Here is a 26,539-nt window from a genome sequence, read left to right on the forward strand (position 1 = left end):
TCCTGTGGATTTGTGGCATCGGACAACGCCAGCAATATTGTGTGTGCATTAAATATGGGCAAATTCCAGCACGTCCCATGTTTTGCACATACCTTGAATTTGGTGGTGCAGAATTATTTAAAAAACGACAGGGGCGTGCAAGAGATGCTGTCGGTGGCCAGAAGAATTGCGGGACACTTTCGGCGTACAGGCACCACGTACAGAAGACTGGAGCACCACCAAAAACGCCTGAACCTGCCGTGCCATCATCTGAAGCAAGAAGTGGTAACGAGGTGGAATTCAACCCTCTATATGCTTCAGAGGTTGGAGGAGCAGCAAAAGGCCATTCAAGCCTATACAATTGAGCACGATATAGGAGGTGGAATGTACCTGTCTCAAGCGCAGTGGAGAATGATTTCAACGTTGTGCAAGGTTCTGCAACCTTTTGAACTTGCCACACGTGAAGTCAGTTCAGACACTGCCAGCCTGAGTCAGGTCATTCCCCTCATCAGGCTTTTGCAGAAGAAGCTGGTGGCATTGAAGGAGGAGCTAAAAGGGAGCGATTCCGCTAGGCATGTGGGACTTGTGGATGGAGCCCTTAATTCGCTTAACAAGGATTCACGGGTGGTCAATCTGTTGAAATCAGAGCACTACATTTTGGCCACCGTGCTCGATCCTAGATTTAAAACCTACCTTGGATCTCTCTTTCCGGCAGACACAAGTCTGCTGGGGTTCAAAGACCTGCTGGTGACAAAATTGTCAAGTCAAGCGGAACGCTACCTGTCAACATCTCCTCCTTCACATTCTCCCGCAACTGGGGGTGCGAGGAAAAGGCTCAGAATTCCGAGCCCACCTGCTGGCGGTGATGCAGGGCAGTCTGGAGCGACTGCTGATGCTGACATCTGGTCCGGACTGAAGGACCTGACAACGATTACGGACATGTCGTCTACTGTCACTGCATATGATTCTCTCACCATTGAAAGAATGGTGGAGGATTATATGAGTGACCGCATCCAAGTAGGCACGTCAGACAGTCCGTACTTATACTGGCAGGAAAAAGAGGCAATTTGGAGGCCCTTGCACAAACTGGCTTTATTCTACCTAAGTTGCCCTCCCACAAGTGTGTACTCCGAAAGAGTGTTTAGTGCCGCCGCTCACCTTGTCAGCAATCTGCGTACGAGGTTACTTCCAGAAAATGTGGAGAAGATGATGTTCATTAAAATGAATTATAATCAATTCCTCCGTGGAGACATTGACCAGCAGCAATTGCCTCCACAAAGTACACAGGGAGCTGAGATGGTGGATTCCAGTGGGGACGAATTGATAATCTGTGAGGAGCGGGATGTACACGGTGATATATCGGAGGATGATGATGAGGTGGACATCTTGCCTCTGTAGAGCCAGTTTGTGCAAGGAGAGATTAATTGCTTCTTTTTCGGTGGGGGTCCAAACCAACCCGTCATTTCAGTCACAGTCGTGTGGCAGACCCTGTCACTGAAATGATGGGTTGGTTAAAGTGTGCATGTCCTGTTTATACAACATAAGGGTGGGTGGGAGGGCCCAAGGACAATTCCATCTTGCACCTCTTTTTTCTTTCATTTTTATTTGCGTCATGTGCTGTTTGGGGAGTGTTTTCTGGAAGGGCCATCCTGCATGACACTGCAGTGCCACTCCTAGATGGGCCAGGTGTTTGTGTCGGCCACTAGGGTCGCTTAGCTTACTCACACAGCTACCTCATTGCGCCTCTTTTTTTCTTCTTTGCGTCATGTGCTGTTTGGGGAGTGTTTTTTGGAAGGGCCATCCTGCGTGACACTGCAGTGCCACTCCTAGATGGGCCAGGTGTTTGTGTCGGCCACTAGGGTCGCTTAGCTTAGTCATCCAGCGACCTCGGTGCAAATTTTAGGACTAAAAATAATATTGTGAGGTGTGAGGTATTCAGAATAGACTGAAAATGAGTGGAAATTATGGTTTTTGAGGTTAATAATACTTTGGGATCAAAATGACCCCCAAATTCTATGATTTAAGCTGTTTTTTAGGGTTTTTTGAAAAAAAAACACCCGAATCCAAAACACACCCAAATCCGACAAAAAAAATTCGGTGAGGTTTTGCCAAAACGCGGTCGAACCCAAAACACGGCCGCGGAACCAAACCCAAAACCAAAACACAAAACCCGAAAAATTTCAAGTGCACATCCCTAGTCTGCACTAGAACTGCTCATTTATAGCAGGGACAGCGTTTTGCTTATGAATAACTGTTTCCTTAAAAGTAGAGCCATCCATGCCCGTCCACCTCCAGTGAATTTTGATTAAGCCTAAAAATCAGCTGCACTGGTGGGTTGGATACATATCAGGTCCATTTGCGTCAGACTGCGTGTTGTAAGCTAGGTTTAAAAAGTTTTTAATGTTTATTTTTAGGTCTTAAAGTATTATGTTGGATCATCACACACATGATTGCTTTTATGGACACACTCCAGCTCCAAGTGAGCGCTTTTTGAGATGTGTGTCATTTTTTTTTACACATTGTCAGTTGCTCTAACAGTAATGTATTTGTGCCGTGTGTTGTTTACATTCACAGCGCTCCCAGCGCGTTGTCATGGTGACCGGCGAAGCCTGAACGAGTCACTTCCGGTCGGGTGGTGACGTCGAAGCCGGAAGTGCGGGCCGGGGGACGCCGAGACACGCCGTGGTCCACACAGCTGGGAGTCGTGATGGTGGGGGTAAGTGGGGTCATTGTATAGTATTTATTCACTTGTGTTTGCACTGTTGAACGGTCTGAGGAAGGGGATACGTCCCCGAAACGTTACCTGTTGTTCTTATTAAAAATCTTCACGGGGTGAAGTTTGTTTTCACAAAGCTACAAGTCTGTGAGTGCCACCTGATTTCTTTTGCTATACGTTGGTGGGCCGGCAGGTCCACAAGGAAGGGCACCACAGCCAGCTGATTTGGAGGAGTGCCGGGGCAGTCTTTGTATATATATATATATATATATATATATACTGTATAGTCCTAACATTCCTAAATTATATTTTCTTCAAGCAATTACCTATATGGCAACACCAACCATGATCCTCAAGGCACATTAAAAGTCCAAGTTTTAAGGATAGCCATGATAAAGCACAGATGACTCAATTAGTACCTGTTATTTTGAGCAACCATGAGCTCAAACATTGATATCACTAAAACCTGAACTGTTAGTTTGCCTCGAGGGCAGATGTTGGAAAACACTGCTCTAGAAACATGTGAATAGGGGCCCTTGCAAAAAGTTGTTATGGGGTCCACATAGTTCTAGCTATGCCCCTGGGCTTTCTGCTGGAGGCTTATACTGCTAAAAACATTCTGGACTGGTAGTCCAATCAGTGTCGGTCTTAGGTGCAAGCTAGCAGGGCGGGCGCCTAGGGTGCCGCGACTTGAGGGTGTGGGTGCAGTCACCCAGCCAAATCTAAATTGCATGCTCATTGCAACTACACGCACATAAAACTTCCATATAGCAATGCCCTGCTTCCTACTGACCACCCCCTCACTTGCTGATTCCCACTGCCTGCATTCCGCTCACTGCCCCCCTGATGTCTGTACTAGTGCTACTCAATTTTGTCCAGCATGAACCTTCCCCCACTGGCTGCCTTCTGCTGCCTGCACTCTGCCTACTGCTCCCTGCTGGGCAGAAGTGAGGTGAGTTAAGAGAGCTAGGAGACCTACTGCTGCAGGGCTGTGTACGGATGGTGCTTGATGGCACATGCACACATACACACACTCTCTCTAGAGAGGCTATACCTGGCACAATGTATATAAGGGGCTACCTGACGCAATGTGTATAAGGGGATACCTGGTGCAATGTGTATAATGGCCTCTACCTGGTGCAGTACGTATAAGGGGCTACCTGATGCAATGTGTTGAATGGGCTCTACCTTGTGCAGTTTGTATAAGGGGCTACCTGGTGCAATGTGTATAATTGGCTCTACCTGGTGCAATTTGTATAAGATTTTACATGGTGCAATGTGTATAAAGGTCTACCTGGTGCAATGTGTATAAGGGTCTACTTGGCTCAATGTGTATAAGGAGCTACCTGGTGCAATGTGCATAATGGGCTATCTTATGCAGTGTGTATAATGGGCTCTACCTGGTGCAGTGTGTATAAGGGGCTATACCTGGCGTAACATGTATAAAAGGTTTTTTTCCTGGGTGCTGTTTTTTTCCTATACTAGTTGGCGACAATAATGTATTAATTAATTGAGCTGCTGCTCCTTATCTAGAGGTAATTGATAAACCTATTATTCAAGAAATAGCAAATTTATGAAATACATAAAGTCCATCATAGAAAGAAGTACTGCTCAATCAATAAATTTACATACACTTTATTACACTTTATTATATGTGATTTTTAATTGTATAACTTGGTGCAGCAGGTTAAGAATTCTAACAATATGACATAATTTAATTGTGTTACAGAGAAATTAGAGAGGAGAAATGTTTATCTGAAATGCCCTACATCAAATCATTTGAATGAAAATGTTGAAAATATGGATAGTATGCATAGCCTATTTAATACAGAAAATCTATGAATTGATGAAACCAGACACTAATGGGATCAGGTTACACTATAAAAATATTTGGATCAAACTTGATTTCCCGGGTATTGAGAATACTAATAACATCTACATTTAAGGAGGATAAATAGTTTCAGAGGACTGGAACTGCTCCAGAAGTCTCATGAAATTGTTGATCCGGTTCAGAGAATCTAAGGTAAATGGTATCCAACAAGAAATTTTAAAGGTACATGAATCCCTGAAAAAAACATGTAGGGGAACAAGGTTTTCAGTAAAGAGACCAAAGGGTTAATGCGAAGGTGGAGGTATTTGAATAGCCCTTAATTTATCGAAAAAAATGGGAAACTAAATAGAGATAGGATTGATTATGAAAAGGGAGAGATACATTCCTTTATTAGAAATAGGGGAAGAGAGAATGAAAATGGCTTTAAATTTAGAACACCACAATGTCAGAAATTCCAAACCAATAGGGAGAATAGAAATCATGGTCCACATGATGAAAGAAGGGAATATATGAATAGAAATAAAAATAAAAAGGTCTCAATAGGAAGACCAGTAGAGACAAGAAATACGCATGAAATGTTGGATAATTATTCACCAAGAGAGAGGGACTGTACCCCTAGATGGAAACAGGACTCCCAATACAGGAGATGGGAGGAACAGGATGAGGGGAATGAAAGAACACCAATGGGGAAGAATTATTTTGAGGAGAGTCACAGATTCCAAAATCGCCCATACAACAGGAATCAGGGAAAAATAAATTGGTCAGGAAAAAGACCAAGAGAATACGAATAAGGGGAGCAAGAAGAGGTGGAAGGAAAATTAGAAAAAAATGTACATCTAAAATAAAAAATAATGGTATATTTAACCTGTTTTCAAGAGTCCTAAAAGAGGAAGAAATAAGACTATAGAGGGGTTTGAATTTTGCACCAATGAATAAACCAAACCTTTTTGAACCATTTTTTGTTGTTGCATGTGATGTTGAGTCATTGTACTCGAATATAGAGTATAAAATTTGTATTGAATCTGTGAAACATTATTTGTCACAAGATGATACAATATCAAAGGACTTGGAGGAATTTATTTTACAGTCTATTAGATTTATATTGCAACATAATTATTTTGTGTTTGATTCACATTTTTTTCTTCAGACATGGGGAACTGCCATGGGGACCAGGTTTGCCCCCAGTTTCGCTAATCTCTTTATGGATCACTTTGAGGAGCGACACATTTGGGGATGTGATCTGTGGTGAACCTCGTCCTTTATTAGCGCTTTATTGATGATTTATTTTTTATTTGGGATGGGGATTTAAATTCACTGCAAGTTTTTTTGGAAGGATTAAATAAAAATTAGTTTGGGATAAAACTCACCAGCTCTTATCACCAAACACATATTAGTTTTCTGGATATCGTGCTCACCATAAAGAATAGAGATATAACAACAGAAACCCATGTGAAGCATGTTGACCAAAATAGGTATCTTAATTACAAAAGTAGCCATTATGTTAAATGAAAAGATAATATACCTAAGATCCAGTTTCTGCATATTAAGATAAACTGCTACTCGCAAAAGCATATTTGAGACAGTTACAAGTGATATATATGTACTATCTGGAACAAGGATATCTGGCCACTTTGCTAGTTAGAACGTTGAAGAAAGTGGAGTGAATAAAAAGAGACACTTTATTAAGAGAAAAGAGAAACATAGATAAAAAAGAGAGGGATGATAAACAAGATAGAACACTAATGTTTACCACCAAATTTAATTAAAGTACATATGAAATAAAGAGGATAATTAAGAGAAATGTTCCCCTATTAAGACTAGTTGAAACATTGAGCTCAGCAGCACAAATAAATTGAAATGTAATATTTTGAAAATTAAATAGTTTAAAACCCAAGTTAGCACCAAGTATGTACAGAAAAAAGGAGAAAAACACCCGAGACAAAAATTCTTGGTTGTCTCAATGACCAAAAGGGTTCCATATGTGCAGTAACAATGGATTGTATGACATGTAAACACACAGATAATAAACAGTAGAAATTGTGACTAAGGTCTCTTTGGAATATTTAAGATAACAGAATCTATGAACTGTAAGTCTACATTTGTGGTGTATGTGTTGGAGTGTGAGTGCGCCTGCAATATGTAGGCCACACCACCAGAACCCTACATGTCAGGTTTATGGAACATAGATGTAACACTATAAAAGGAGTAAGGATCAACACGTTATAACATATGAGGGAGTGTCAAGGAGGAAAAATGGAAAATATCAAAATAAGAGCCATTAAATGTGCAAAGAACACAGTGGGTGGGGTGGGGGGGGGGGGTAGGTATACTAAATTATGCAGAAAAGAAGCTTTTTGTATCTTTCACCTGAAGGCCATGGGACCATTGGGTCTAAATGATACAGTAAAGCTGAATCATGTTTAGAAATTTGTTCATCCATTTAACCAAGGACCTTTTTTATAAGGCTGGGGAAAATGATATGTGTAATTGATGTTTGATTTTATATGTGGGGTTATTATGAGAAAGGGATAAAACCATTATAGGAAAAGGGCTATGCATACTGGTGACATGCATTATGTATGACAATATATGTTGGTACAACAGGATAGGGTAACATGGTGATTGAAGAGGAGTAAAGCTTAGGGTTAAACACCAAAGGGGAGGGATAGAGTTAGGCTGCAAAGGGAGAGGGGGGTTAGGGTTAGGCTGCAGTAAGGAGGGTTAAGGTGAGTTGTAGCTTGCTTCCCAACTGATTTTAAACAGTGGGATGCCGTGGTCGGCATTCTGATCATCGGCATCCTGACTGACGGCATTTCAGCCCCAACCCACTAGGACATACTATAAAACAGTGGAAAAGAAACATTTTTTTTCCATAGTGACCAAAAAATAAACTGCAGTGTTTATTTGATAGTCATTGTGAAGAAATTGTTTTAGGTATCTGTTGCCCATGCATCACAGGTGGAGCCTCACAACAAAATGACTTACATTAGTTCTTAGCAAGCACCTGGGACCTAAGGAGAAGCTACCTGCCAAGTTTCAAGATTGTAGGTGTTGTGGTTTAAGAGATTTCATAATGAGTCAATCAGTGAGTCAATCTCCTTTTTTGCCTTTTATATACTGTATATATATTAATTTTATGCTTGTATCATTTTTAAAAATCCTTGTTTATACTGTGGCACAATTATTAGGTTTATAGCAGCACCTAAACATTTACCCAGAAGGAAAATGATTTTGAACCTCTACTTTAAAGGAACTGTATTTAGAGGACCCCCTGGATTTATCCGATAAGCCTGATTTTTATTATTATTGGTCTGACCCAATTCACTTGTTTTTTAACACATTGGTACCCATTAAGGAATTGCAAAGCTGCAAGTCAGTGGCTGTGCACTTCGGTGTAATTAAAATTCAAATGCAGCAGGAGTCAGATTATTATAAGTAAAATTCCAAGAGGTTTTAGAATCCATAATATGCCTACTATAGGCATATACTGTATAACTAGCTGTTCTACCCGTTATTCGCATGGGAGTTTCTAATTTTCACAGTTGTAAATATAAATGAGTATTAAAAATTTGGTAAATCTATATAGATGTAAATTTAAGATGTCTTCATTTAAGTAAATATTAATCAATGGTTCTTGGCATTATCCGAGGAGAACCCATAGCAGACACACTAAAAAATGACGGGACCATTTTTGTGGTTTATTAAATTTTACACACTGGAGGTGCATTCCAAATTTTAATCTGATTGTCCATTTGGGCATTATCGTTCATGCAATGCAAGCCAAGCATCAGTAATGCCATCATTATTTCAACACCCTTTTCGTCCCCTTAAGGGAAATGTATTAAAATTCTAATTACATAGTTTTCTTATTTCCTATCTGAAGAGTACCTACAGTATGTTAAATTTCATCTTCCTAACATATCGGGAAGTAAGAGAATTAGTGATGAGTCTGTGAGTGAGTGAGGGCTTTCACATTTTTGTAGTTTATTAAATTCTACACACTGGAGGTGCAATCCAAATTTTGATCCTATTGTCCATTTGGGCATTATTGTTCACTCAACACAAGCCATGCATCAGTAATGATGTCATTATATCAACCCCCTTTTCATCCCCTTATGGGAGGTTTATTAAAATTCTAATTACATAGTTTTCCTATCTCCCACCTGAAGAATACGTATGTTAAATTTCAGCTTCCCAACTTATCAGGAAGTAGTAGAATTATTGATGAGTAGATAAATTATCAAAGAATTTCACGCACACACACACACACACACACACACACACACACACACACACACACATATATATTTATATATACAGTTTCCAGTTTGATAAGAGGACCGTGTCCAGTATTTATTGCAAGTCCAGTGAGTGCCATCCTTGGATCTACATATATATATATATATATATATATAGGTAGATATATATATATATATATATACAGTATTAGGGATGAGAACCAAACCCCTTGAACCTTTGGTATCTGGGGCAATCAGAACAACAGCTCAGATCTCCCTGTCTGCCCCAAATCCCCAGTCGAGGCAATACCTCAGGATCCCGCTGTCAGATCCTGAGGTTTTGCCTCGGATGCCAATCTCCACAGTAACCTATGGAAGACTGCTGTCAGTCACGGCTCTCAACCAATCAGCACATCCCCATAGGCTACAAAGGCCCCAAGAAGGATGCCCCCACAGCGCTAATAGCGCCACCGCCTGCACTGCTGACATCACTGGCCACAATGCTGCCCGCATTGCCAACACTCCCTCACTGCCGGCACCCTGCACTGGGGAACCTGCCAGCACACCTGCACTGATGGCAACTCCTGCACTGCCAACACTGCCGGCACCCCAGCACTGAGGACACTTCCAGCACTCCCACACTGTCGGCACCACAGAACTCCTGCAATGAGGACACCTCCAGCACTACTGCATTGCCGACACTGCAAGAACCCTTGCACTGACGACTCTGCCAGCACTCCTGCACTGAGCACACTTCTGGCACCCTTGCACTGAGGACACCTCTGACACTCCTGCATTGCCGACACTGCTGGCACCCCTGCACTGAGGACACCTCTGGCACTCCCGTATTGCCGACACTGCCGGCACCCCTACAAAGAGGACACCTCTGGCACTACCGCAATTGCAGACACTGTCGGCACCCCTGCACCGAGGACACTGCCAGCACTCCTGCACTTAGGACACCTCCGACACTCCTGCATTGCCAACACTGCCGGCTCCCCTGTACTGAGGACCCTGCAGACACTCCTGCACTGAGGACACCTCCGACACTCCTGCAATTGCCAACACTGCCGGCACCCCTGCACAGGGGGACACATCCGGCACTCTCACATTACCGACACTGCTGGCACGGCACCCCTGCACTGAGAACACCTCCGACACTCCTGCAATTGCCAACACAGCCGGCACCCCTGCACAGAGGACACCTCCAGCACTCCCACAATTGCTGACACTGCTGGTACCACCACACTGAGGACACCACTGCCTCCCTGCACTGCCGACACTGCCAGCACCCCTGCACTGAGGACACCGCAGACACCCCTTCTTTGCTGACACTACTGCTCAAAGGACACCACTGCACTGCTGACACTGATGGCACCAACACACTGAAGACACTGCTGGCATTCTGAACTGCTGACACTGCTGGCATCACTGCACTGGGGACACTGCCAGCTCTCCTGCACTGAGGACACCTTCTGCACTGCTGACACTGCTGCACCCCTGCACTGAGGACACTTTCAGCACTCCCACACTGCCGACACTCCATGAACTCCTGCACTGATGACAACTAAGGCCCCCCCACATTGCTGACACTGGCGGCACCCCTGTACTGAGGACACTGCTGGCACTCTTGCACTGAGGACACCTCCAACTCTCCCACATTGCCAACACTGCCGGCACCCCTGCACTGAGGACACCTCCAGCACTCTCGCACTTGCCAACACTGCTGGCACCTCTGCACTGAGGACTCTGCAAGCACTCCTGCACTAAGGACACCTCCAGCACTCCCGCATTGCCGGCACCCCTGCACAGAAGACACCTCTGGCAATCATGCATTGCCGACACTGCCAGCACCCCTGCAATGAGGACTCTGCCAGCAACCCTGCACTGAGGACCCCTCCGGCACTCCTGCAATTGCTGACACTGCCGGCACCCATGCACTGAGGACTCTGCCAGCACTCCTGCACTGAGGACAACTCCGGCACTCCCGCATTGCTGACACTGCCGGCACCGCTACACAGAGGACACCTCCAGCACTCCCGCATTGCCAACACTGCCAGCACCCCTGCACTCCAGCACTCTCACATTGCCGACACTGCCAGTTCCCCTGCACTGAGGACTCTGCCAGCACTCCTGCACTGAGGACACCTCCAGCACTCCCGCAATTGCCGACACTGCTGGTACCCCTGCACTGAGGACTCTGCCAGCACTCCTGCACTGAGGACAACTCCGGCACTCCTGCATTGCTGACACCGCCGGCACCCCTGCACAGAGGACACTTCCGGCACTCCCGCAATTGCTGACACTGCCGGCACCCCTGGACTGGGACACTGCCAGCACTCCTGCACTGAGGACACCTCCAGCACTCCCGCATTGCCAACACTGCTGGCACCCCTGCACTGAGGACACTGCCAACACTCCTACACTGAGGACATCTCTGACACTACCGAAGATGCCAACACTGCCGGCACCCCTGCACAGAGTACACCTCCTGCACTCTCACATTATTGACATTGCCGGCACCCCTGCACTGAGAACACTGCCGGCACTCCTGCACTGAGGACACCTTCAGCATTCCTGCAATTGCCGACACTGCTGGCACCACCACACTGAGGACACCGATGGCGCCCTGCACTGCCAACACTGCCAGCACCCCTGCACTGAGTACACCGCAGACATCACTTCACTGCTGGCACTACCACTCTAAGGACACTGCTGGCACCACTGCACTGCCGACACTGCTGACACCACCACACTGAAGACACAGCTAGCATCCTGCACTGCTGACACTGCCGGCATCCCTGCACTGAGGACACTGCAGACACCACTTCACTGCTGACACTACCACTCTCAGGACACCGCTGGCACAACTGCACTGCCAACATTGCTGGCACCACCACATTGAAGACTCCGCTGACAACCCCGCACTGATGACTCTCTGTCACAGTTAGTGCACTATTGGTGTATCTAACCTTCACTGTGTCTGACCTGCACTGTAACCCGTGCTGTATCTGACCCAGACTGTATCCGACCCACATAGTATTTGACCTACACTGAAACCTGCATTGTATCCAACTTTCACTGCACCCGAACCGCATTGTATTTGACCCGCACTGTATCCAACCCACACTGTATTTGACCTGCATTGTATCCAACCCACACTGTATCCAACGCACACTGTGTTTGGCCTCCGCTGTATCCAACCCCCACTATATTTGATCCACACTGAAAATGGTACTTTATCCAGTCCACGCTGTATCTGACCCACAATATATACAACCCACAGTGTATGCAAGCCATACTTTATCTGACCTTGCACTGTGGCCAACCCTCACTGTATGCAACACGCACTGTATCCAACCTGCACTGTAGCCTACACTGTATCCAACCCACACTGTATCCAACCCACTCTCTGACCTGCTCTGTATCCCACACTATATCCGACCTGCATTGTATCTCGCACTGTATCCGACCTTGCGCTGTAGCCAACGTGAACTATATCCAACCTGCACTCTGACCTGCACTGTATCCGACCAGCGCTGTGTGCTATCTGCACTATATACAACCCGCAATGAATTCCACCTACCCTGTATCCGACCTGCCTTGTATCCACCTGCACTGTATCTGACCCACACTGTAACCTGCATTGTATCTGACCCGCTTTGTATCCAACTTACACTGTAACCCACACTGTCTGACCCTCACTGTATCTGACCAGCACTGTAACCTGGTCAATATTTAACTGTGTCCCCCAAAGTATTCCTCAGTGTACTATGCAGGTATGGAATACTGTTTTTTGTGATTGAGGAGAATTTGGGTAGCTGCTCGACAAAATGGCTGATTTACATGGGCACAGAGTGCCAGTCATCAGTAAACCAGGGTCCCCAGGTGGGAGGTACAAACTGGGCACTGAGAATAGGCATGTTCTGGGGGCATGTGCACTTGTGTAGGGGGCAACAATGTCTGCTGTCGCTATTTTACATATGGTTTCGGGGTGTGTTTTTTTTTTGCTGTTTGGTAACTACTTTAGAACAATGATACTATACACATGATTCTCAGGAAATTATGCATATGCAATGTGGCAGCGATGAGCCTGGCTAGATATGTATATACAAACACACACACACACACACACACACACACACACATATATTTATTTATCCCACTAACATGATTGGACACACAAGATCACATGGCTGTGCATTATTTCCCAATGCCCGCACACCTCTCAGCATAACCACACACTTAAACTATCACAGTACCATTTGTAAAATAACTGTAAACAATCGCATCACTCACAGAGAGTCTACTCACAGAAAAGCAGAACATCATTGCCTCACAGACAGCAGCACATCACTGCCTCACTGACAGCCATAAAAAATTCTAATAGAAATACAGTGTGTCAGGAACTTTATTCACTTATGCTGTTATCCAGTTAAAAGTTTATTCATTCAAATTTATTCAAATTAAGCAACCTATACTGAACTATTTTTTCTTCCTATTCTGCATTTGTTTAACTCTATTTTGTCACAACAGAGACCCTATTATAAAAACAGTTATATCACAGTTGGATGTGCAGTCACTCAATGATATATGATCACCTTGGGTGGTGGAACATATTCGCCATTTAACCGTGTGCATCACAACACATATCAAGGCAGGTTATGTATGATATGCTGGCTGCAGGGATGCCGGCAGGGGTGAGGGCGGGTGAGCAAAGCCCCTTGCAGGTTGCAGCGGGCTCAGTCGCTGTGCTTGTCACAGGTATTATTTCCACTCTATGGGTGTCGTGGACACCCACGAGTGGGAATAGACCCTGTGGGTCAGCATTCCAACTGCCAGCATTTTTAGCGTTCGGTGTCGGCATTCTGACTGCCAGGATCCCGAGCACAGGTAACATAACTGCATCCTGTCAAGGCATGTATAAATGACAGCATAACCAAGAGTGGTATATTATATATATGTGTGTGTGTGTGTGTGTGTGTGTGTGTGTGTGTGTGTGTGTGTGTGTGTGTGTGTATATATATATATATAAAATGTATTTTTATTGTAACCTTGGTATTACCATTTTAGCAAATAAATATTGTACTTTTTTGAATGAAAAGTGTTTTTTTTTAATGGTTCCCTGGAACCTTAGTCTTTGAAGTAAGCTACTGATCACTTAGGATACTGGGGGTAATTCAGACCTGATTGCTCACTACTGTTTTTTGCAGCGCTGCGATGAGGTCAGAACTACGCATGCGTATGCACTGCAATGCTCAGGTGCATCGCATGGGTACAAAGCAGATCGTTGCTGTGCGATGGGTTTTACGAAGAATCCTTTTGCACAGCCGATCGCAAGGTGATTGACAGGAAGATGTTTGTGGGTGACAACTGACCGTTCTCTTGGTGTGGTTGGAAAAATTTAGGCGTGTCCAAGCGTTTGCAGGGCGGGTGTCTGACATCAATTCCAGCCCCGGACATGCTGAAGTGATCGCAGCGGCAGGGTAAGTCCAGGGCAACTCAGAAACTGCATAAAGTTTTTTGTACCGCTTGCCTGCACATGCGATCGCACACTTGCACAGCTAAAATACACTCCCTGGTGGGTGGCAATTATGCGAATGCAGGACTGCAAAAAACAGCTAGCGAGTGATCAGTTCTGAATTACCCCCACTGTTCCTTAAAAACTATAGCGTTATTGTGAGACTAATTAACCAAGTGATAGTTTGCATTGCAGATTCATCTACATAGATCATAAATAGTCCATAGAATTATATTTCTCATAAAAAATTGTTATGTACAGACACAACCCTTACAGTTTTATTATATGTATCAATTTCTGTTTTTCCAGTATTTTTCCTGATTTAAGTCATTCAGCTAATTTACATTGGTAGAAATCTTATATTTTTTCAAACAGAGAACACAAAAATATGACATAAAAAAGTGACGTTACAAACATTTTACTGCCAAATTTATTTTCAGAGGGTGTCATTAAGTCAAAATTACCCTATTTTGTTCATTTTATAGAAAAAAACTTTGAAAATGTCTTCTAATGCTATTGTTTATTTGCGAGGAGTGTCCTAGTGTTTCTGTACTGTTATTTTTACTGTTATTTCTGTTACTATTGTTATTTATGTTCTGTACAACATGTTATTTCTACATTAATATAGGGATTTTTTTTCTACTGTACTTTTCACCTAGCCTGGAGCTGCACACTAAAATCTGCCTTAACTCTAATTAAACATACGTTGGGGTAAATTTACTAAGGTGGTGATGTTGCCTATAGCAACCAATCAGATTATATCTATTATCTGCTAGAAACAGCTAGATAAATGGTAAGTAGAATCTGATTTGTTGCCATGGGCAACATCACCAGTTCTAAAAATCTCCCACCTTAGTAAATTTACCCCATTATCTTAACTTGAATTGATGTTGCAATTTAATATTTTGATAATTCATTTAGTGATAGAGCTACTCTATGTTTATGATGTTACCAACAATTACACTCTTTTGAAACCATGCACACTTAAAAATAAATTCTAATTTACATTTATCTGGGTGGAAATAAATTACAAGGACAACATTTTCCAAACCACAAGTGGGCTACCTTTCCAAATATTAAATGTGCGTAGGCAGTGGCTTAACTAGAAATTTTCCTCCCCAAAGCCAAAACAGTGATAGAAAATGTAAAGCTTAAAAATGTTGAAATATAAATGGAAAAAAATATATTTCTGTGCTATGCCCCAGTGTACTATACTATTATTTTTCTGAGACACTGCTGGTCAGACCACAGTGTATCATACATATATTGTGACACTGAGGATGGTATGCTCCTGGGCATGCTTTGTTGTACATAAAGGGGTGCTGTGTTGGACAAGGGACTACTGTTTTCATTCAGGGGTGCTCTGTCAAACTAGGGGTTCAACCCCATTGTAAAAAAGAAGATTAAAGCCAAAAATATAATTGGAAAAAATAATATATTTATTTATTTTTGTGCTATACCCCAGTGTACTATAATATTATTTTTCTGTGACACTGCCATTCACACTGCAGTGTATCATATACGTACTGTGTGAACCTGTAGGTGGAAGTGATCTCCAGTGTAATATATATTCTGAATCATACACATATTGTGTGTCACTGTAGTTGAAAGTAAACCGCAGTGTTAGATTATTATTTCTGACTCATACACGTATTGTGTGACACTGTAGGTAAAAGTAAACCACACTGCTAGATTATTATTTAGGAATCATACATGTATTGTGTGACATTTTAGATGAAAGTAAACCACAGTGTTAGATTATTTCTGACTCATATACGTATTGTGACACTATAAATAGAAATTGGTATGATCTATATGCACACCCTTCAGCTTTCTTAACGATACACAAGATGAAGGGTCGCACCTTCAACCCTTAAATAAATGTGAGAACAGAATATCTATAGCAAAACATAGGAAATATGGAAATATTACTCCCCTGGATATTTCTTTAGGTTTAGACTGTCCTCCATCAGCAAATCAATCACAGGTGGTTATTAACATAAAGGTGAAAAAGAGAAGCACAAAACAAGATCTTCATGTAATATGGTTTGGGTAATGCAGTCCAATCAACAGGTGGAATATCCATATACAATTATTTAATATTATGCAATATTATGGGGATGCCCCAATACAAAGCACTCACAAATGTGTGTAATAAAACAGCATATCATCAATTATTCTTAGGTGATGTAGAAATCTTCACAATAGAGCAGAAATTCAGGGATGCCCCCTCTGCATTGAACCCCCAAGCAGTGTCTTGAAACCAAGCATATCAGGTGGGTCTTTTTGTCCTCCTGGTGTAGAACTCCCTTATCCTTCCAGGGCTAGTTAACCTCTTCCCTTTATCCTCTGGGTAAGAAGGTATAACAAGGAGCAGGTTTATAAAGAAAAAACCTTTTATTCCAACAACATAAACCTTAGGTTAAATATTCATAAACATAAGGGGGATGCATACCCAGATTAGAGTAAGTCTATGTGAAGTTGTTTTGCACAACTCCTCCTAAGGTAGTATCAATTAGTTTCACATGAGTTGATCTTAATGCTGCATTCATTACTATATGAAAGCCACAATTGATACAGTCAGTATTATAAATACCAAATGATTTCTCTTGGTATTGAAGCCACAGTCTATGCAATCAGTATTATAAATACAAAATGTTTCCTTTTATATTCAGTATCCAGAAAGGAATCTAATATATTCATTCAACACATTGTTTCTTAGTCTGGCCAGACTCAATAAATTATATAGTGGTCTCACGACTCGCAACACTTTTCAAATGCAGAGCACTGGTCCTCCCCGGCTGCTGGTGCTGTTAACCTTACATTGCAGACATCTCTGGGGGACTGCTGGTGGAATTTCTAGGTCTGGTATACTGCAGAGTGCTGTGTGGATAAGTCCGATCGGTGGTGTAAATCAAGTAAAGTGAACCTTGACACGTTTCCCTGCCTATTTCCGGTATCAGCGGCTTTAAATAAATTGAATGCACTCAATTCCTGTGTGCTGTAATATTGTCTTGTTTTCCGTATAAATTTATAGGATTGAGTAACTCCTATTTTTACTAGCTGCACAGGATTTGTTTTTGATAAGCGCTGGGTCAATATGTATATGTTTTGTATTTATACAATGGACTGGTTTTCCCCCAGTTACACAAACATTTTCATGTGCCTTTGGCAAGAGGATCACATATGGCGTAACAAGGAATGTTGGAAAAAAACCTGGCAACATGGTTGCATTATATTGATGACATGTTTTTCATTTGGAGGGGTGATAGAAGCTCTTTGGATCAGTTTTGTTCTTACTTGAATACTTATCATTTTATTATCAAAGTCATGTTTAATATAGACACAAGTACTCTAAAAAATTTTTAGACAATTCCTTCTATATAAAGAATAGGAATATAAATACTAAAACCTACCAAACACTAATGGATTCAGCAGCTTATATCCATGTGTACAGTTGTAACCACAGGAAATGGTTCAATTCCATTCCTCGGGGACAAGTTAAGCAGCTGAAATGAAATTGTCCAGAGGAGGTAGTGTTTGAAGAACAAGACCAGACAATGAGGGTATCTTTTTTGGCCTGAGGATATAATAATGTTAAAATAGATGGAGGATTGATGAGAGAAAAGAACACAGACAGAAAGGAGCTTCTACATAATAAAGAAAATGTAGCTAAGGAGAATAAATTACAGTGGGCATTTGTGACTAATTATAAGGATGTAGAGAAAGTTTTCAGAAAAAAATAGTGGACTCTACAAAGGGATCTGATTATTGGCAATCAAATACCAAAGAAGCCAACTAGTAAAAAGTATATATCTAGCCAGGAGTGGACGATCACAATATAATAGATCAAAACATTTTTATAGGTGCAGTCCATGCATCAAGTGCATTAGGGGGTTAAGCACTATGACATATGAGAAAATAATTATTAATGGTCACGAAACATAAAGTAGAAGAATTTATGACATGTAACACAGCCAATGTTGTTTACCCTTTAGAATGCACATGTAATAAGTTTTATATTAGCTGCACAAAAATAGCATTAAAGATCTGGGTAGGAGAGCATTGCAGAAACGTAAAAAAAGTTCTTGAGACCCCTTCTCTGTCATCTCATTTTAAGAAGGTCAACATATGTTCATTTAAGTGAGATAAAAAGTTTCTATGGTATTAAAGTGGTGAAGGCAACTGAAAGAACAAAAGATATCATGAGTTTGTTTGCAAAATGGAAATGAAATATATTATTATACATAAAAAAACTTTGTTACCAACAGGGCTTAATTCAGACTTTGAATTAAAATGGTTTTATAACCTCCATATAGGACATAAATCTTGTTATTACATTTTTATATATTATTTTAAAGAGTGCATAAGATGCATTTTATTGTGGCATTTTATATTTTTTAGGTTGGTATGAAATTGGTGCTACCAAAAGCATTTCCTTACTTTTAGAGTATGTATATATGGAATATAAAAAAGAGCCCACATCTATTTGAAACTTTGCATGCAATGAGCTGTTTATAACAAATAACTGGAGGATATATGATATGTGGAGATCAGAGTCAGTTACCATGGTTACCGCTGGACTGGAAACAATAATACTGCCATTCTGGATATGGGCACAATGGAGTACAGAGGAGTTCCAGGCAGTGACAACACGAAGGATGGGGCACTGAGAGAGGGTAATTACTGGTCATGGGACCCATAGAATCAGAAGTCTAATAGTAGCCACCTTGGCTGGGTAAGCAGACCGGGACATCACTTTCGGGATCAACACACCAGGCCAAGGAATCAGAATACTGGAAAAACAATGGCATTTGACGAATAAGGACTTATTTTGTATACATGGACTGGGGTTTTTGTCAATTAGGAAGACACATCTGTAGTTGATGATATATATATATATATATATAAAGTCCAGAGGTGAAGCGCACACACTTAAAGGATGTTAGAAGGGTGCCGTGTCAATTGTTATTGATACCATAGTTCCCAATGCTTACCCTGAAAGGGTTTAGACAAAAGGAGACCAGCACACCACCATATGAAAAAATATGAAAAGCATTTAATGAATCAGTAGCATTATCAGGCCTTTTGAAAAAAAATTTTAGTACTCATCATGAGGCTTTCAGCAGTATTCAAGCAGAACAGCCATCCCAACGGCCCGTTGGGATGGCTGTTCTGCTTGAATACTGCTGAAAGCCTCATGATGAGTACTAAATTTTTTTTTCAAAAGGCCTGATAATGCTACTGATTCATTAAATGCTTTTCATATTTTTTCTTATGGTGGTGTGCTGGTCTCCTTTTGTCTAAACCCTTTCAGGGTAAGCATTGGGAACTATGGTATATATATATATATATATATATATATTGCACGCCAGACAGACTTCCCCCATACACCCTGACAAAAATCTCTTGTGGATAAAAACACGTAGGGTGGGGAGGTCTGCTGGACCTGTGAAGGATATGCTACCTGGGGAGGAGGAGACTGTGAAAAATGGGGCCACATTGTGAAAAAATAACATCACATAGACTTACTCCAATGTATGTATCCCTCCGGTTTTTATGAATATTTAACATAATCAGACAAACAATGGTAAATGCTCGATCATTCCTGGAGATAATTATGTTTCAGGTGCTGAAAAGGGGGAGGGGTCACAGACAAACAGACAGAGAGGGGAGGGGTTGCAAATCCCACCACTACATTTCCCTTCAGCACACTAAAAAATTACCCGTAAACATACCTGAACCTATCTGGTAATAGAAATTCAGAGAATTAGTTTACACATGTTTGCAAACACATGTTTAAGCTGCTGCACCACTTCACGGCTTCTCAGATGTCAGCAGTCCTAACACTACACAATGGCAGTGCCCACATAGGGCCATGTAATTTGTCACAGTAGGTCTCATGATAAAGGCTATTACTAAAACACATCCAGACAGAGAGCTAACTTACCCAGGAGCCACCCCCAGGATCTCCCATTGGCACTACAAGGAACAGCATGCCTTCCATATGCTGCTCCCATTCAATTCTCTGAATTTCTATTACCAGATAGGTTCAGGTATGGTTACAGGTATTTTTTTAGTGTGCTGAAGGGAAATGTAGTGGTGGGATTTGCAACCCCTCCCCTCTCTGTCTATTTAACATAATGTTTATGTTGTTGGAATAAAAGTTTTTTTTTTCATAAACCTGCTCCCTGTTATAACTTCTTACCTCAAGGATATACAAAATAAAGGGAAAGAGGTTAACTAGCCTTGGAAGGATAAGGGAGTTCTACACCATGAGGACAAAAAGACCCACCTGATATGCTTGGTTTCAAGACACTGCCTGTGAGTACATTGTAGAGGGGGCATCCCCGAATTTCTGCTCTATAGTGAAGCTTTCTCCATCACCTAAGAATAATTTATGATATGCTGGTTTTATGACACACATTTGTGAGTGCTTTGTATTGGAGGCATCCCAATAATATTGCATAATATAAAAAAAAAAAGTATATGGATATTCCACATGGTGATTGGATTGCATTACCCAAACCAAATTACATGAAGATCTTGTTTTGTGCTTCTCTTTTTCCCCTTTATGTTACTACCTACTTGCTCAATATATTAGTCCCTCTGGTCTAATTCAGACAGTAATCAGTCTTGTTAATGCCCCTTATCTGTGACACTATAGGTGGTACAGTTTTGTACAAATTGTGATGTACTTAATTTGTGTTTGTTGATAGATATGGAGGAAAGAACATTTAGAAGAGTACAGGAAGCACATACTAGTTCTGCAAATGTTACAATGAGTCATGATTATACAAGTCCATCAATTTCAACTACTAAAGCCGATGCCCAAGGGCATAGAGGAATTAAGTCAGGGCATGTAAAGTCAAAGAAGCAATTTTATTTATTAATAGTAAAGAAAAAACATCAAAAGGAAAGGTAGCTGTAGAGAAACATGAAATTGGCAATATGCCAGTCACCACACAAAGTGGAAAGGTAAGTCTCAGGTCTTGGCCTTTATTTATAAGTGGTGCTTCTGCAACTGTCAGTGAGGAATCTTCTTCTATGACTCATGACAATGCAAGAACTTTTCACTCAGAGTCTAGAACAGGTGTCAAAAAATGAAAACCACTAAGGCTGTAGAACAAACTGTGCGTTCAGGGCCATCACACTTTCCTGAGGGACATTTAGGGGTGTCCACATTAGCTATGTGTGAGTCTGACATTTCTCATACTGTCCTCATAGAGAAGCCTCTTTCACCTCCTTCCACCATTTCTGCCCCATCTGCACATGTGGGGAGAAGTTGAAGTAAAGATGGTGAAGAGGACATATTATAAATTGCGAATGCTTGTGTGGAAGTGGAATAGGATGAGGGGAATATGTGTCTACTACTAACTGACACTGAAGTTGAGGATGTTGTTTGTGTAATGATGAAAAGAAAATCATTGTGATGCCTGGACATAAGACCAAAAAAGCCACCTCATGGTCATAGGATTATTTTTGCCCAAATCCTAACAATGTTTATGAAGGCATCTGCTCCATTTGGGAGGCCAAAGTTAGTGGAGGTAGGGTCGTTAGCCACCTAGGCACCTCCTCCATGTTACATCATTTGCGGGAGTTAATTAAATTTATTTTACAAGATGATAATGTAATTAACACTCTCATCATCGACCTCCTCCTTAGTGGTTGGAGGTAGTCCTTTCAAAAAACTGTTTTGTGGGGGCACAAACAAAGCAAGCACTTCAGCGACAAAAGTGTCAGTCCCTGTCACTGAAGTGCTTGGTTTGTTAAACTGTGCATGTCCTTTTTAATATCAACCATAGGGGTCCCAAGGACCATTCCAGCTTACACCACTTTTCTTTTCTATCACTGCTGTGTGGCAATTTTTCATATATGTGCTATTAACTGCCATGTTTTTGTGCCGCTGCTCTGTCTGTTAGAAACCAGCCAGCTCACTGCAGCATTTGGGCAAAAGCGGATTAAAACAATATCAGCTGTGAGGTAAATGACTAGAAATTAATTTTATTGAGGTGAATAGTATTGTAGGAACAAAAACAGGCCCAAATTATGTGATTGTACCTGTTTTTATGTTTTTATAATAGGAGATCCCTAGAATCCTCCATCACTCTTGTCTTGCTGTAATGCTTAATATATTAGTCCCTCTGGTCTAATTCAGACAGTAATCAGTCTTGTTAATGCCCCTCATCTTTATATAATAATATGACCATTTCCACTAATTCAGAGTCATGCTTGTAATTGGAGTGTCTCCTTCATAACCAAATTACCTTGGTTGAGAAAACACGATCCTACAAGTGACTTTCTTCTTTTAGAGCTTTATTGCCAGAAATTCATATAACTATTTCCTTGGGGGAATTCCAGAAATCTATACTGTTATTTTTAAGTAATGTTCTTTAGCAAAGCTACCTGTGTTTCTAAGGATCATTTTCTAATTGAACTATTGACCTTTTTGCTACCGACAAGTACCTGTAATGTCCTGTAGTTCCTTAAAATAAGCCTATGCAGGAACCATCCAACAATACATTGTTGTACACAGTACACAATATTTATTTTTTTGGTACAGTTAGAAAGCAGTTCACATCCTTATGTAGCTGTTAAGTACCTGTAACCCCTCATTTACACTAATTTTATCAGTGAACACAAAATAATGTGGAAGGGGTATAAAAGTAGATGAGTGGGAGATGCCACTTTAAATCTTTAATGTTTCCTCATTGTAATATCTAAACAGTGAAATTCTTTGAGATCTTCTTGACCTTACACTTGTCTTCACTTGGATGCTTTTCAAATTTGTCCATGTGCTTGTAAAGTCATCATTGTCATATTGGTCAGTTGGATCGGAATCTGAGACGCTGACATGCATTCTAACTGAAAAAAATGCATGGTCAAGGTGTACAGAGTACCATACCCTGGTTATGCAATGTCTTGATTTTATCCCATTACAGCCCCAACTTGATTTATTGGAAAATCCTTCCATTATATATTATTCCCAAAAGTTTTCTCTTATAATGTAAACCTGAACTTCTTGTCATCAACTGAGGTTTAGAGAGTTGGAGGAGGTTGTTAGAAGTGACAAAATATCTGATAGCAGTTTTCATTAATTACAAAGTTCAAGTATTTTTCAAAAAATGTAAATATGATAATGACAAATATAAAAGGTTTTCTTTTTGCATGTTTTAATTTTGTAATACTGCATTATGCTAGAAAGATAAAAACAATGTACTATTCCATCATTGCTGCCATCCCATGTACCTCTCTTTGCAACATGCTACTTCCTCAAAAACTTCTGCTGCTGCTTTTCCCTTCTATAGTGTAACCGTGCATATGGGTGGACAATTCATATATACAGTAGCACCTAATTATTATCAAATTTCTCTGTAAAATACAAACATTTGCCCTTAGGCGGTACTCACCACCTTCACATGTAATTGTGGCTTTGCGGTCCTGAACTCGTTTGCAGAAACCAGACAATAGAAGGACAATAAATGCTTGGACTATGGGCCAAATTCAGACCTGATCATAGCAGCAAATTTGTTAGCAGATAGGCAAAACCATGTGCACTGCAGGGGGTGGGGGGGGGGCAGATATAACATGTGCAGAGAGAGTTCGTTTTGGGTGGGATGTGTTCAAACTGAAATCTAAATTGCAGTGTAAAAATAAAGCAGCCAGGATTTACCCTGAACAGCAACAATGTAATCCACCCAAATCTAACTCTCTCTGCATGTTATATCTGACCCCACCCCCCTGCAGTGCTCATGGTTTTGCCCATCTTCTAACAAATTTGCTTCTACAATGTGGCCTGAATTAGGCACTAAATCACAACAAACGAAACTAACACATGCTCTCCCTTTACATAAGAGAAAAGGAGACCCATCAAGGGTGACTGTGATCTTCATCGGATAGGTGAATAATCATCATCAGCATAAAGCCTCAGCCATACATTTATCACCTATATAGTGCTCTAACACTGAGGTGTTTCACAGACCTTGCATGGGTGTGCAAATACCACTGAACCAGTGCTCAAGACAGCCCACCAGACAGGTTTATAAAAACATGGGTGCTGCACAGCTTCCCAAACTCTCTAATATGGATCCTGTGTCAGCTACCTGGAGCTAAGTGCTCATGGTCACTCTATGCACAGTTGGAAGCACAGGCCTTTGGGCCTGCCTAGAGGTAGTGGCCTTACAGTGATTTGGACCTATTTGACCAATCACTGTATATTGAAGGCTCAGGCTTGACGCCTGCCTGCTTCATTAGTGTCCTGGGCCTAGTGTTCAGAGTCACTTTTTTCAATGAATAAGGTTCAGGCCTTGGAGCCTGCCTGATAGAGCTTCAGTGATTGGGGCCCAATCACCTGGGATACATTTCCAAGCCCAACCTTCTAAGTGTGCCCCAGGCCTATTACTTGTAAGTGACCCTTAGGCCTAGTGCCTGGCTATCCTGGTGCTCCAGGGGTATTTAAATATATGTGGTGGTTGCCCAATGCCATCTAACCTGTTCAATGGGTGAGACTGCAGTGGGTAACTTCACTATGCTCTTTTGCTTCTCACCATTGTAGGTCTTTCCAGTCCTCAGCTTCCAGCTTGACTCTCATCTTCTGCTGCCATCCTCAAGGCTCTGCTGCCACTGATTCTTCTACTGCTGCTGCCTTCTGGCTTGATCCCACCAGCTACTGTCCTCTTCCGCTACCACTGGAGCTCTTCCTCTCTTCAAGAGTTTTTCATTGCTCCCTCTCTGCTGTCAGACTGTGCTCTCACACTCTGTGATGTCTAATATAAGACACCAAGAGTGGGTGGTGCTATGATGTAGCAAGAATGATTGGCTCACCGTGACAGCTCCAGATTTGCTGCCAGCCAACGAGATGTGAATGGATCGTGACTGGTGCCAACTTCATATCACTGCAGCCCCATTGTAAGTGCTTGAATCCTTTCAGATGTCAGCTCATACATGCCAGTGTCCCATCACACACCAGCTCTGGTAAGATGGCATCCCCCACCAGGCCAGCAGACACTGGATACAGGTGAGGGACCTCAACCTCCTCTTCTTCAGCTGGATACCCTCCTCCTTGTCTTTTGTAGTACCTACAAAGCAAGGTTGAGACCAAACAAAATTTGGGACCACATAGCAGGGACCGGGTACACAATATTTAAGCCGCTGTGAATACCTAGGTAGGGGTGCCAAAGTTGTTTCAGATGCCTCTACAGAGTTAGGAGAATCATTGGTATCAGTCATCTCTGCATGCTCCCTCCACACTTCTTCCAGGCCATTCTCTCCCACTGATAGTGACACTACTGTACCTCCTCTGCGGCTGGCGTGGAATCTGAGGATGGTTCAGGTAAAGTCTAATCTTCTGCAGTCTCTGGAAAAAGTCAGGAATGTATCATATCATGATGCAGATTCCTCAAGATTAGACTGCACTCAATATACCCCATCGCTCAGACAACTTTCCTCCCGGATGAGTGATGTGAACCAGGACCAATTACCCTACTGTAAATTATTCAGCTTCCTAAGGTTTTTCAGGGGCATGTCTGTGATCAGCTAGTAATTTCTCAGCCAAATCATGCACAGTTTTCAAAGGCTACCTATGCTCTTCCACCCAACCTACCTCCATTAATTTTCCTCTTCCAATGAATGGAGAATCTGCAACAGAGTACGGTTGAATTACAGATGGTAAGTTGTCATGTGGGACTTCTTAACCCCATAAAACTGACAAAGGCACTTCATCAATCGGCCTTGGAGACAGGCCCCTTTATCAGAGTGTATCCGTTCAGGGCACCCATATTGTCGGATGAAGTGCTCAACTATTGCCCTAGTGGCAGATTTAGCAGTCAGATTTTGAGTAGGAATGACCATGGTTAACGTGATGAAGTGATCTGTCATCACTAAGGCATACTGATGCCCACTGATGGAATCAGCAATCACCACATAGGCCCTCATCAGTAACTCCAAGGGCCGATTTGTGTGGATGGTCTGGATGGATGTATGTTGATCAGGTGGCTTGACTATTTCACAGCATTTGCATTCCCGACAAACCCTGTAAACCATGGCCTTCATTTGGGGTACAAAGTACTGACACTGAAACCACTGATTTCACAGCTTCATAGTCTTCACAGCTACTAGGTGTGCTCCTTCCTCGTGCACTTATTCCACCAGCAGCTGTACCAGAGCCTCTGGCACCACTATCTAATCTACAGAATGATGCTATTGTTTTAGGTAGACTTGTCCTCATAGGGGGTAATTCAGAGTTGATCGCAGCA

This window comes from Pseudophryne corroboree, chromosome 6 (genome assembly GCF_028390025.1).
Source record: "Pseudophryne corroboree isolate aPseCor3 chromosome 6, aPseCor3.hap2, whole genome shotgun sequence".
Taxonomy (NCBI): domain Eukaryota; kingdom Metazoa; phylum Chordata; class Amphibia; order Anura; family Myobatrachidae; genus Pseudophryne; species Pseudophryne corroboree.